Below are 15,579 nucleotides of genomic sequence, written 5' to 3'. Positions count from 1 at the left end.
ATAGATCTGCAAAATGCCTAGCGCTAAAAATATTTTCTCCTTGATTTTATTAATTTAAAAAAAATTGGTGTCATATTTATATATATTAATGATTCGAAACCTAAAAAAAATCAAAGTAAAAAATAAAAAAATGTGTTGCGCTAAAATCTCCTGTACCTATTCAGACTGTAGTCCCGATTTCCCCAGTTGGCGGTTGTAACTTAACTTTTTTTTCTTTAGATAATTTGTAAAAAAAAAACATTTCTATAAAACTTGAAATTCTAAACTTATCAAAAAAAAAATACATTGGCTGTTATCATTTTAAATGTATTTGTTACTTATTTTTTATAGACAGTTTCAAAGATTTTTTTTTTGTTAAATATTTTTTAAGATGATTTCTGTTCTGTTGGTTTTTGAAAATGATTATTTTGATTTATTTCTGTTAGTTTTGTATTTATTTGCCTAAGTAAACCTGAAAAGATTGTTTCAATAGTTATAAAATTTCTTCAAATAAAACTCTAAATATTATATTATACATATATTTTTAGTATTCTGTCAAACTGGAAAGGTTTATTTGTGAGATACAGTCATGCCCCGGTTTTGCACGCATCTGTTTTGCACTGCCTCGGTTTTGATTCGTTCAGCTGCCTCGGTTAAGCACGGTTCAGTGCTTAACTGTATCACAGAGCTTATGGGATTTTGGCTATATGGGAGACATTGGCTTTATTCGTATGAAAAATCATGCAAACATCAAAATATTGTTGTGTTTTGGAATCGGGATGATGTTAGCTATCCACTGAAATTATTATTTCATGAAAATTTTCATAAAAATACGTATTTTGAAAATACAATTTTACTTTAAAAAATACTCAAAATTATTGTTATTTCAATATGGGTATCAAATTAATGGATTTTTTTCATTTCAAATGTAAATTATTATTTTTGAAAACACTCAAAATTTTCACAAAACTACGTATTTTTGAAAAAATACTCAAAATTTCAGTGTTAACAATATGGGTATCAAACGATCGGGATTTTTTTTATATATTTCGAATGTAATAACAATATTTTTTGAAAATACTCAAAATTTTCACACAACTACGTATTTTCGAAAAAAAAAATACTCAAAATTTCCGTTTTAACAATATGAGTATCAGACGATCGAGATTTATCATACATTTCGAATAAAATAACCATATTTTTAGAAAATACAAAAAAAAAATTGAGTATTTTTTTAAAAACGTTGTAAAGTGAAAAATTGGAGTATTTTATCGAATTTGCGTTATAACTTTTGAAATGTGTAAAAAAATCCCGATCATTTGAAACTTTATTGTAAAAACTGTAATTTTGAGTAGTTTTTCGAAAATACGTAGTTTTGTGAAAATTTTGAGTATTTTCAAAAAAAGTTTGTTATTATATTCGAAATATATGCAAAAAATCCTGATCGTCTGATACCCATGATTAAAAAACTGAAATTTTGATTATTTTTTGAAAAAAAACGTATTTTTGTGAAAATTTTGAGTGTTTTCAAAATATGTTGTTATTACATTCAAAATGTATTGAAAAATCCTGATCGTTTGATACCCATATAGTAAAAAACTGAAATTTGGGGTATTTTTTCGAAAATACGTAGTTTTGTGAACATTTTGAGTATTTCCAAAAAATGTTGTTATTACATTCAAAATGTATGAAAAAATCCTGAAAACTGAAATTTTAATGAAATGTTGTTATTATATTCGAAATGTATCAAAAAATCCCAATCGCTTGATACCCGTCTTGTAAAAACTGAAATTTTAAGTATTTTTTTCGAAAATACGTAGTTTTGTAAAAATTTTGACCATTTTGGAAAAAAGTTAAACATTTGAAATGTATGAAAAAAATCTGATCTTTTTATACCCGTATTGCAATAATAGTGTACTTTTTTGGTTTCTTTAGAGAAAAAAAATGCATTTTCAAAATACAGGAAAAATACGTTTTTTTGTGAAAATTTTCATGAAACTATAATTTTAATGGATAGCTGACATCATCGATACGATTGTAGCCAATGTCTCCCATATAGCCAAAATTCCATAAGTTCTGTGATTCAGTTATGCACGCCTCGGTTTTGCATCCCCCATATGCGGTGCTAAACCGAGGCACGACTGTATTGTATTCAAATCAACATAATAAAATAAAAACACATTTTGGGTTTTTTAAAGAAAAAAATAATTCTCTTAGACTTTACAAGTATATGTATTTTACAGGATTTATTTACATTTGTTGTGATGTTATGATTTTTTTTTTTTCATTAAATCATGATATTTGTTTAGTGATACCAATAATTTATGATTATGAGGTAGAAAATAAGGCTCTTGAAAATTAGCAAGAGGGAATGGAACGAAAAAGGTCGAGAAGTACTTCTCTAATCATTATCTTTTGCCTATTTTTCATCATTTTCAAGAGACATTTTCGATTTTTTTAGTGTTTTGCACTTATTAATATTGAATATTTGAAATTTTAGTCTTGATTCCAAAGTATTCTGATTATTTTTTTCGAAATGATCACAAAACACGAATGTTTCATTTTCTAATATTGAACACTGGCATTAGCAAGTTGGAGACTGTTTGGGTGAGGTTTTTTTTATACGCTGAATCTCAGCAACCAGAGGTCCAATTTTAAATAATCTTAGAGAAATTTTAGAACAATTTCTGAACCATTCAAAAATTTCAAGAATATTCAGGAATGCCATTTTTGTTAAAATCATACATAAAATGGTCATGCTTTGAAAGTGGAACACTTTTTCAAAATTTCTGTATTGTACTTTTAGATTGCAAATTTGATTTCAGATAGAAAACAAACACCAAAAAATTAAGAATTAAGAAAAATTAAAAAAAATAAGATTTCGTGAAATTTATTTTCAGTAAAAAAGGGAAATCGCTCAGCAATTTCTTAAAAAGATACAGATTTTCGAATATTTACGTTTTTTTTGTGTGGACAGCTGCCAAAATTAAATGGATACTTGAATGGGTCAACTAATGACACAACATGGCTTCTTTGTTAAATGGGAAAACCCCCACAAAGTTGGAACCAAATGAAAAAATACAAAACGCACAAAATCGGTGGATTTCGCAGAGAATTGCTCATATGAAAATAATTTAAGTATGTAAGCTAGAGAAATAAAATTGAATCGAATTTATTTACATATTTCTAATGTTTTGCAATCCCCCTGTGAAACTGTCAGCTTTTTCTATCCTAGTGGAGAAACGAAACGACTCACTTTCCCCTACCAAAAATAACAGAATGGAAAATCAATACCTTTCAAAACCAATGCTGAAAAGTCTTACTTATCATCACTGAAATGGGTGCTGAAAAGTTGAACTTTTCAGCACTATTATCGAAAATAACATCTTTCAATATTTTTTATGGTTTTGAACGGAGAATTTACTTTAACACATGGATGTTTGACATGTAATTCCATTCAAAAAGCGCTTCTCGGAATTGCAAAAAATGTTGTAAGCAACTCGTTCAAAACTAGATTTTTTCAGCACTCGTCTTATTGATTTAACTCGGTAAACCTCGTTGAATAATTCTACGAATCGTGTTGAAAAAATCTTGTTTTTGCAACTTGTTACATAAACTACTATTTTCGCATCAAGTGCAACATGGTTTATACCTTCACATAATTCTGAGTTGGTCAATTTGTCAAAAACAAAACTCCAACAATAAACCCAAGGATTCCCGGTTCACTTTGCTTTCATTGTATCGACTGCTTTCCAAGAACTGCAAAGTGGAACCATTTTTCACCACGCCCTCCATTGCGAAAAGCCTTTAACAACAACAAGAGCAGAACATCGATCGAAGCCCATTTCTTCGGTGCTCCAGCCAGAGTAACAATTTAAATTCCACCCGTAATTCTGTTTCATTTTTTTCATAACCGTGTACGTACTCCCCTTTCATTTTGCAACATTATTATGAAGACAACACGATCGTTTGTGTACGAGAGAGTTCGATTTGGATGAGTTTTTCCTCGAAATCCTTACGTCCAGAGCCAGGACTATGGACTCTACCATGAAGGTTGCAACTTTTGATTGCACCCTAATTGAACAGTTTATGAAACAGTGCAGTGGAAGCAGTCCAGGGGTCCATTTGACGATCTGCACGTGGAGTTTTGAGTACTGAGCTGCCCACCTGTAATTTTTTAACCTTCCCTCTCTGTTGTGCTTCTGACTGTAATGAAAGACCTCTCCAAGGTGGAAACTACTGCCCCGCGTGATACCTCGTGATGGTCGATGTTGTGGCAATTGCAGAGTTTGAAGGGGCGAAAATCGTTTATGAAGGTTTAACTCGTGACCAAACTTTGAAGAACGCATCAGTTTGATTTCAAACCATCTCACAATTCAAAAACTCCAACTCAACATCCGAAAAACCGTCCAAAAGTGCAATTTCCGACCTTGTTTCACCTCTTCTCTTTTTCCACCCAACTCCAATCGAACGACACACGACCTGCCGCCAGAAGCAACAACGCGTTGGCTTGTCTGATATATTGTTGACTGGATTTTAATGAAATAATTAATTCATTTCATGTTTCATTAGGTATATTTCGCCCCTGCTGCAGCACTGAGAGGACCATGTGCATGCGCACAGCTACCAGATTAAGGTCCCTTCCCCGTGCCGCCGCCACCGACTTCTTGGCAAACAACCTTGAGAACTGCAAATTGGAAGGGCGGTATGCACCAGTCAGGAAAAATAAATTGAAAGTTTTACAGAAAAAAAAAAGATTTTGCCTCAGAAGATATACTCTATTTTTTCATTTTCACTATTCAAACAATTTTTTTGCAAATTTTATGTTACTTATTTTTTCCTTGATTTGAGATAAAACATTTTTTTAACTGTAATTGAAAATGCTGATATCCCAATACTAAGTGTTCGATGTTCGGTTTCTGGTCCCCTATTAAGACTAAAATCTGAAGTTCTCATGAATTGTAAAATTCAACTTAAGTTGCGATATGCTATGCCACAGTCCTGCCGGATAATCAGTGTTATTGTAATGATCCGTCGCAAAGCTTCTTCTTCCAGACCAATATCTGTATCTGACTTAAACTTTCAACTACACTGTAAAAAATTGTGTAATTTTGGAAGTTGTAATATTGGAAGATTTTTTTTTTTCAGATCCAAACATTCAATATTACACCCTTTTAAAATGTTAGTCTTGATTTTGAAATTTTGAAAATAATGTTTTCGAAAAGATCGGAAAATTTCACAGATGTTTCATATATTAACAATGAAAATCGGACCATTAGTTGCTGAGATATCGACATTAAAAAATGGTGGGCTGTTTGGGTGAGACTTAGAAAACATCAATTTTCCTGTTTTTAAACCTTTGCATTGCAATATCTCAGCAACTAAAGGTCGTATCAACAAAGTCCGAAGAAGCAAAATATAGAAAATTTTCTCAGCTTTTCAAAAATATTTTTTCCTAAAGTGTGCAAACATGTGCACTAATTTTAAAAAAATGAAAAACTGCGACTATTTTCAAAAAAGTCACCTAAATATGGATTTAACTTGAAAACGGTGCACTTTATCTAAATTTTACTAAAGTACTTTTTGATTGCAAATTTGATTTTACATCGAAAAATGAAGTTGAAAAAATTTTGCGACCAATATTTCGATTTTTTGAAAAAATCAGTATTGATTAAAAAATTCATAACTCGGTCAATGATTTTTTGCACAACCTGGAAATTTCTGAAAAGTTGGAATTTAATGTCCTCTTAAACATATCAAAAAATTAAAAAAATTAAAAATAGTATTTTTTTGCAAATCAAATTTTAGTGATAAAAAGTTAAATAAAAAATCACCAAAATTTTTTTTACCGTGTATCATTTTTTTCCAGTGTAGTCCATATCCATACCTACAACTTTGCCGAAGACACCAAATCGATCAAAAAATTCCTTCAAAAGATACAGATTTTCGAATTTTCACATATCATTTTTGTATGGACAGCTGCGGAATTTGTATGGAAAATTATATGGACAAACTAATGATGCAAAATGGCTTTTTTGGGCATACCGAAGGCACCAAAAAAGTTTCAGTCGGATTAAAAAATACAAAAATTAAAATTGAAGAAAAAAGACCGATTTCGTAGAGAATTGCTCAGATGTATTATTATGATTATTATTATTATTTTAATTATTATTTTTTTGAGATGTATTATTATTAATATTATTTCCCCAATTTAGACTGAAAAAATACGTAATTCAGAAAAGAGGAAAATTTAAACATTTTTATTGGTAAAATAATACATTTTTTCTGCCATCAATAATTAATTTTGATATTTATTTTTATTTTTATCTTGAATCAAAAAAATCTTAAAAATCAGCGATATTACAAAAAAAAACTTTTCCAAAACAGTAGTAATTTTTATAATCGGATATAATTCCTAACCAAATCTTCCATTAAAAATTCCAAATTTGAAAGTTAACTTCTGATAATCATTTTTATACTTCCTACAATAATTTCTCCTGGAACCTCAATTATTTTGGTATTTCATATTTGTAGATTTTAAATTTTCTGAACATTTCACCTTTTAAGAATATTTTTTTAATGTTGAATTTTCCACCCAAAAGGCGATTTACGGGATTTTGGAAAGTTTATTAGTATTCAAATTACAGAAAAAATTGTCCAATGTTAACAATAACATTATCGTCATCTGTAGTGAATTGGGCCCAGCTTTGACTTGACAAGATAGTATTCTTTTTCTTTGTACTGATTGAAATTTATAAACTTACCTTAATAAATTTTTAACATTCCATTGAAAAAAATATTTTTGGGACTTTTCGATTTAAAAACAAATATTCTGATTATTTTTGTTCGGAAACCTTGGTTCAGTTTTCATCTAAGCCTTCAAAAGTTTGAAATATCAGTACATTTTAAGAAGTTTTTACCTCGTTAAGATAATTTAGAAAATTTGCAAAATAATAATTATTAGTTTCTAAAATCTATTTCTGAAAATTCGAGCGAATTTTTTAAAGTTCCCAGCTTAGTTAAAGTGGAAGACTTTCACATAAAATCACTCAATCTCTGTCAAAACTAAACTAATTCATTTTGAAGTAAATCGTAAGATTTTGATGGATTTTACTGAGGTTTGAATGATCGTTTTTCAGCTTTCAAAATTTTTTATGTTTTTTTTATACTTATAATAGATCAAACGACAGGCCCACAAAATTTCATTTTAATTATTTATTCTGTGGAAAGTACATCAATATCGCTTAAGTGGACTAAACTTGAGACAGGGTTGTCAGATCTTTGATATTTTAGACTCGTTTGGAAGGTATCTCCAGACAGCAACAGCAATAATAATTTAACAGACTTGTAAATTTAAAACATAGAAGCTTTAAAACACATTTCAAATTACCTTTTAATATAAACCCACTACAAATTTATGTTAGTTTGAATTTCACAATTTTTTGATATTTTTCATTCGTTACTTTGCAAATAAATGTTACGTTATTTTTTTTATTCAAAAGTAGAAAAAACTATTGGTTGAAAATGACAGTGAAGCAATTTTATTTCAGATTGATCAGATTATTACGTATAAATTAATCTAAGAAACATTAAAAATTTAATTCAGTCATAATTTTCCCACATATTACATACAAAATCATAGCAATATATAGTCGTACACTATTACACTATTTGTAATTTTTCTTTATTTGTGTCAAATAATATGTGATTTTAAAAATTATTTATGTAAATTTACCACGTTTTCAGTTTCATGGCCCTTTTCAAGCTTTACTAGGAAGGTTATCTTTGAATTTCGAAGTCTTACTAGAGAATATAAGTCAATGTGTTTTTTAAAGTATTTACAATATAACGTATGAAATTATTACAAAACATTAAAATGGCTCGTATCATTCATATCTAGAATTCATTTGAAAATGTCCTATGAATATTTGAAAGACAATAGCTTATTAGATTTAAAAAAAACTCTAGATATGTTATTTTTTTTTTTTCATTTTCTAACTAGCTGGAATTCATTATAATTTAAGATTTCTGATCACAAGTATTATCATATGTCGTTATTTTACAAATTAAAAAATATTACGAAATATTTTTTGACTTAAAATTGAAAAAAAAAAACAATTACGAACACAAACGAAATTTGAAATATTCTTATGTAATTTTGGATGAAATCTGGTTATCTGATACAAGCCCTGTCCGGTCCGGTAACTCTTTGCCAAAAAAAAAGTTTAATTTTGGAATGTTGAAAATTTGGTACTCTTTTTTGAGTAATATTACATAAAAAATGTGGAAAAACGTGAACCTGATGAATATTCATCAAAAACTGATGATTTCCAACCGTATTTCTTTGCCAAGTTCTCCAGTAAAGAAATAAAAAATAATAATTTTAATTCATTAAATAGCTCGTTTCCTGTGTGTTCAAATTACTCCAGTTGAGAAATCCGAATCAAACACAATAATATAAATATACCTTTTAAATTGGTATATGTGAAATGGACAATTTACAGGAAGAATGTATCATTTTTGAATATATTCAACCTGACTAAAAAAAATAAAAACTTAAAATCTAAAGCTAGCCTAGGAACCAAGGTGTTGATGCATACCACCCTTAAACACCCCAACAAGTGAGAGGCCGCCACACGCTTTCGATTTCCGAGCCCAAAACAAGAACAAGGAGGATGCAAGAAAGAAATCACACATTCACCTGAGAATCGCGCCGGTTTCCTTCATTCGCCCGTCTGATTTGTTGCTGGCCGGCGGTTTGGCCGATTCCTGGCCGAATCGTCCCGTGAAGTCACCCTCAATTGTCGTTCATTAGGCTGACGATTTTTCATCTCTCACTTTCCTCCCGCCGGGGTTCGTCGCTTTAATCCCTCAAGTCTCCTTCGCCGCTGACAAGGGTTCGTCGCCTGCTTTGTGTGCATGCTCCTTATCGCGGTTGATTTCGGTTTTTTTCGTGCTCCTTCTGTTTTGCTTAATTTTGCATTTGTTTCCCAGGAGGGGTGAGCATCGTCTACCTGGTCGTGGAATTGTGGCCAGAAATTAGTTATCTTGCAAACGGGGCGATTACACAACCACGACGACATGTTCTTTGCCGGTGGTTTGCCGCCGCACGGTTGCTAAATCAATTTTTCAACACCCACCCACGCGCATTTGGAGGTTGTTGGAAACTGCATAGCCCACGAACGAGCGCGACCCCCTTTGGGACTAATTTGCATTATGCAAATTTCACCTTTCTTAATTTTTAATTCAATTTATTTTGCGCGACTTTTGGACATGTTGGGTTTGTTTTACGTACTTGTGTAGTTGAATAATAAATTAAAGAAGTTGAAAAAAAAGACAATTTTCTAGAGATATTTCGTCACAAACTAAAAACAAACGCAAATTAATAAACAACTAACTTCAATTCAGCAATACGTCACCGCCTTAAGGCACTGTTTCCATAAAATCAAACATAAATTAGCCCCACGAGACTTGGCCGGGCCAAGTCGGGCCCATTCAATTGGCCATAGTTGGTCCGGGGGCAAGATATTGCCAACCGCCGTATGGACATCAATAAAAAATAAGAAATCATCAACTTCTCACTGGCTGCCGCTGCGCGCTACGGCCTTTAACCCTTGACTGACGCGGGGTGGGCTTATCGCGATTTATCCCCCTTTAGTTTACGGTGGACATTCCCTCCCCCCTGTCAAGCGTGGGATCTGTGCGTGCGAGAGTGAAAGGATTGCTGTTGAAAGTGAAAATGCATTAGGCTTCGGGCATCGTCGTCATCGTCATCAATTTGAACATCAGAGCGGGCTACTGGTCACGGAGCACAGTGAAAACTACTTTTTTTTAATATGGACATAAATTACTTTATATTGATTACTTGGTAAATACGGCCCTTCATTGACAAATATTTACCCATTTCTGAATTTTTTTCACTAAGCTTCCTCCATAACACAGCCTATTTAGAAAGATTTTAAGATTTTAAGATTTTAAGATTTTAAGATTTTAAGATTTTAAGATTTTAAGATTTTAAGATTTTAAGATTTTAAGATTTTAAGATTTTAAGATTTTAAGATTTTAAGATTTTAAGATTTTAAGATTTTAAGATTTTAAGATTTTAAGATTTTAAGATTTTAAGATTTTAAGATTTTAAGATTTTAAGATTTTAAGATTTTAAGATTTTAAGATTTTAAGATTTTAAGATTTTAAGATTTCAAGATTTTAAGATTTTAAGATTTTAAGATTTTAAGATTTTAAGATTTTAAGATTTTAAGATTTTAAGATTTTAAGATTTTAAGATTTTAAGATTTTAAGATTTTAAGATTTTAAGATTTTAAGATTTTAAGATTTTAAGATTTTAAGATTTTAAGATTTTAAGATTTTAAGATTTTAAGATTTTAGATTTTAAGATTTTAAGATTTTAAGATTTTAAGATTTTAAGATTTTAAGATTTTAAGATTTTAAGATTTTAAGATTTTAAGATTTTAAGATTTTAAGATTTTAAGATTTTAAGAATTTAAGATTTTAAGATTTTAAGATTTTAAGATTTTAAGATTTTAAGATTTTAAGATTTTAAGATTTTAAGATTTTAAGATTTTAAGATTTTAAGATTTTAAGATTTTAAGATTTTAAGATTTTAAGATTTTAAGATTTTAAGATTTTAAGATTTTAAGATTTTAAGATTTTAAGATTTTAAGATTTTAAGATTTTAAGATTTTAAGATTTTAAGATTTTAAGATTTTAAGATTTTAAGATTTTAAGAATTTAAGATTTTAAGATTTTAAGATTTTAAGATTTTAAGATTTTAAGATTTTAAGATTTTAAGATTTTAAGATTTTAAGATTTTAAGATTTTAAGATTTTAAGATTTTAAGATTTTAAGATTTTAAGATTTTAAGATTTTAAGATTTTAAGATTTTAAGATTTTAAGATTTTAAGATTTTAAGATTTTAAGATTTTAAGATTTTAAGATTTTAAGATTTTAAGATTTTAAGATTTTAAGATTTTAAGATTTTAAGATTTTAAGATTTTAAGATTTTAAGATTTTAAGATTTTAAGATTTTAAGATTTTAAGATTTTAAGATTTTAAGATTTTAAGATTTTAAGATTTTAAGATCAATATTTTTATCTGTGCCCTCAAAACCAGTGATTATAATGGTTACGAAACGTGCCCGGTTGATTTGTTGTCGGGGGAGGATTGACAGGTTAAAAGATCACGGCTACCGAGGACTGACCAAATCGGCTACTTTTGGGCGGTCCGGCGATCGCATCTAAAGTGGGCACGAATGGTGCAGCTACTGTCTTGCTTTCTTGAAAAGATATTCAATATTTCTAATTTTCCACGATTTTTGTAAAAATTCTTCCTAAAAGAACTAAAATCCTATACAGTGACTTCAACTCGCGTTCAATCTCACCAGCGACGAACCCTGAAATTTTCCCCAAAAAATTGGTCCAACGTGACTTTCACGTTGCACCGCCTTTGCGGCCGACCGATAATTGGCGGTCCAATTTGTGGCGGATTGACCCCGGCCGGCCACACGCCGGGGTTCACGACGTGGCCAAATTATGTGCGGTGCGTTTTTATTTTCATTATTATTTTTCTCCACTAATGACCCCCGAACGCGCGCGCGACACACTGCCAAAGGACGACAAAGTGGGTAAACAAGCCATTTTTATTACCCGAAATGGGATTCTTTCGGATTGGTTTAATGATTTTGTTTCGAACGAAATGTGAAAGTAATGAGGAATTTGATTTTTGATCGAGAATTTTAGCTTTGACGCAAAAAAGTGGAAAAATGCAGCGATATTTAGAGTAAGTGAGTGAGTGAGTTAGTGAGTGAGTGAGTGAGTTAGTGTGTTATTCAATCAGTGAGTGAGTGAGTTAGAGAGCGTGTAAGTGAGTTAGTGGACATCAATTTCGAAACAGCAATCTTGAATGCCGCACGTTAGGCGTTCCCACCAACTCCACTTGCTGCACGACCAGATGACATTAGGGCGATACGCTTTTAACACCTTTGATGGTTGACTTTTTGCGAGGGGTGAGGGCGAAAATTGCATAACGCTAGGATGCTTTTCAAACGTTGCGATGTTCCCGAGCCCAAAACGCCCAGTTTTTTTTCTCGAGCTCTACCCTGGCAGTTGTTCACACATTATTGTATTTATTTCTGTTGCTCAACTATAAATACACCAAAGTGCAGCCACGGTTCGGCCGGTAATTGCCATCTGCACCTCCTCCGAATAGAGCGGGCATGGACGGGAAACCCTTGGCGCATCAAACTCTGTTTTGATGATTTGAGGGTTTATTTATAAATCTTTTGAATTTTATTTTGAAGTTTTATTCAAATCAAAATTAGCAAATTTTAACCACTTTTAACACCCTAAGCCAAGGGTTACCCACGATCCCCCGGTGATTTGTAGGTGAAAATGGTTAACTTTAAAGACCTCCATTTAACATGAGCAAAAGCTCGCACTTCTGCTGAAGCAAATCACTTGATCTGACCCGTTGACGTCGTCATCGGCTGCTGAAAGTGAGACTTGCTAGCACGCTCACCCTCGGAATGGGTTTTCGATTTCGTTTACGAACCTGCGCCAGGGGACTCTGCCAAGATGGACCAGAGTACGGACCAAAACGCGCAAAGGTGTGCATTAAAATTAATGAGCTAAACGATAGCCTAGGGAGATGCCGAGTTGGCTGGGCTGGGGGTTGCGTCGAGATTTATTTTTGCCCATATTTGAGCCATTGGAGACACTGTGAGCCGGCACCGGTGTGGGCACACTCGCGCGAAGATCCTAGATTGGCGTTGGTCGGGAGTGGGTCACGAAAGGGGTTAACGTATATGCGGACACAATTGATGGTGGGTATTATGCAGAAGCTAGAATTGCATAACCTGAAAATGGCGCTCGCATATTTGCTAAACAAGAGGTTGGTTAGCTTGGAGAACTCCAATCTCAACAATTGTTGATTCTTTTAAACAATCTCACTAACTTATTCACTCACTCACTCACTCACTCAGAATTACTCTCTATCTCACTCACTCACTCAGCATCAATCACTAACTCACTGATCTACTCACTCACTCACTCACTCACTCACTCACTCACTCACTCACTCACTCACTCACTCACTCACTCACTCACTCACTCACTCACTCACTCACTCACTCACTCACTCACTCACTCACTCACTCACTCACTCGCTCACTCATTCACTGACTCACAATCCAATAGTACGATTCGAATTTCAGATAACATTAAAAATTATACAATTTAATGGTAAAGACTCGAAAGGGGTTTCGTTCACGATCCTACAATCAACCACAAAACGGTTTCTTGATGAAGAAATATCCTCAACGAGGATTCCTCGTCTTATTGGGTCGCTTACCAACAACGCTCTCAAAAACAATGAAGTTCCCTAATCAAAGTATTCCAATTCAAATTAAATAAATTCCACCCAATATCTTCCTCGGCCAAGCCGCCGCCGAGGCCAGGAATTTCTTCGCGCTGTGTCCGCGGCCAGGAATGCTGATTGCTTTTTTGTCCATTCGGCTCGTTCTTTTCCCAAGAACAGCTTCGCTTCTCGTTGGTTGTTGTTTCGTTTTCGGGTGCATATATGGGAAAAATTGGACGGGGCGCGACTTTTGAACTTTCGCGCGCAGGCCCCCTTCGGTATAATGGAACAATAAAAATTAGTAACATGGAGCGTGACATGTAAATTACTGCCTCCCGGTTTTTTTTTTCTTCCGCTTATTGCGAACGTTGCAGTGCTGCAGTTGTTGTTCCACGTGGACCAGGAATTTCACTTAAATCCCGCCTTTCCCGAGATTCACACGCGCGCGTTCCCGACCGGGGTCAACGGAACTGGTACACAAAAACGCGTGGTGGGAACGAAGTTACCAAATTGGCAATGCATAAGGATGTTATGCAGATCTTTAAAAATTTGAACAGTTCTCGAAGGTTACTTCCACAACAAGAGGTATCGTATATCACAAACTATCTCAGTCAAAAATCAAAAGTCAAAACTCAAAAGTCAAAAATTTAAAAAAAAAATTAAAATAAGTAAAAAAAGTAAAATAAGACAAAAAAGTCAAATAGTTCAAAAAGTCAAATAGTTCAAAATAAGTTTAAAAAAATAAATGTAAATGTAAAGTGATGTAAAGTCAAAAATGTCTCAAAAGTTTAAAAAGTCTAAAAAGTCATAAAATTCTAGAAATCTAAAAAGTCATATATATGTTTAAATAGTCTCAAAAGTTTCATAAAACCAAAAAGTCATAAAAGTCTATACAAATTGTTACCCACCAACAAAAAGAAAACAAAAAAGTAAAAAAAAAACGTAAAAACTAAAAAATCAAAAAAGTCTAAACAGTGAAAAAAATTAATATAAGTCAAAAAGTAAAGATGACAATTTAAAAAACAAACAAAAAAGGTAAAAAGTCATAAAATAAAATATAGTTTGAAAAACGTCAAAAAGTAAAATAAAACTAAAGTCAAAGAAAAATCAGAAAAGTCAAAAAAGTAAAAATCATTATCATGACAAAAATGACAAAATTGTCAAAAATGTCAAAAATGACAAAAATGACAAAAATGACAAAAATGACAAAAATGACAAAAATGACAAAAATGACAAAAAAGACAAAAATGACAAAAATGACAAAAGTGACAAAAATGATAAAAATGACAAAAATGACAAAAATGACAAAAATGACAAAAATGACAAAAATGACAAAAATGACAAAAATGACAAAAATGACAAAAATGACAAAAATGACAAAAATGACAAAAATGACAAAAATGACAAAAATGACAAAAATGACAAAAATGACAAAAATGACAAAAATGACAAAAATGACAAAAATGACAAAAAAGACAAAAATGACAAAAATGACAAAAGTGACAAAAATGATAAAAATGACAAAAATGACAAAAATGACAAAAATGACAAAAATGACAAAAATGACAAAAATTACAAAAATGACAAAAATGACAAAAATGACAAAAATGACAAAAATGACAAAAATGACAAAAATGACAAAAATGACAAAAATGACAAAAATGACAAAAATGACAAAAATGACAAAAATGACAAAAATGACAAAAATGACAAAAATGACAAAAATGACAAAAATGACAAAAATGACAAAAATGACAAAAATGACAAAAATGACAAAAATGACAAAAATGACAAAAATGACAAAAATGACAAAAATGACAAAATGACAAAAATGACAAAAATGACAAAATGACAAAAATGACAAAATGACAAAAAGACAAAATGACAAAAATGACAAAAGTGACAAAAATGATAAAATGACAAAAATGACAAAAATGACAAAAATGACAAAAATGACAAAATGACAAAAATTACAAAATGACAAAAATGACAAAATGACAAAAATGACAAAAATGACAAAAATGACAAAAATGACAAAAATGACAAAAATGACAAAATGACAAAATGACAAAAATGACAAAAATGACAAAAATGACAAAAATGACAAAAATGACAAAAATGACAAAAATGACAAAAATGACAAAAATGACAAAAATGACAAAAATGACAAAAATGACAAAAATGACAAAAATGACAAAAATGACAAAAATGACAAAAATGACAAAAATG

The 15,579-nt window shown here is 31.3% G+C and overlaps 1 protein-coding gene across 1 annotated transcript in view; it reads left to right on the top strand.

Moving 5' to 3' along the window:
- Positions 1 to 15,579, top strand: part of LOC6034919 (tetratricopeptide repeat protein 28) — a 304,947-nt gene that overhangs the window by 144,923 nt on the left and 144,445 nt on the right. The window lies entirely within an intron of this gene.

The sequence above is a fragment of the Culex quinquefasciatus genome, chromosome 3, assembly GCF_015732765.1.
Source record: "Culex quinquefasciatus strain JHB chromosome 3, VPISU_Cqui_1.0_pri_paternal, whole genome shotgun sequence".
In the NCBI taxonomy this organism is placed as follows: domain Eukaryota; kingdom Metazoa; phylum Arthropoda; class Insecta; order Diptera; family Culicidae; genus Culex; species Culex quinquefasciatus.
The sequence above is the reverse complement of the archived record's forward strand: the minus strand, read 5'-3'. Positions and strand labels throughout refer to the sequence as shown.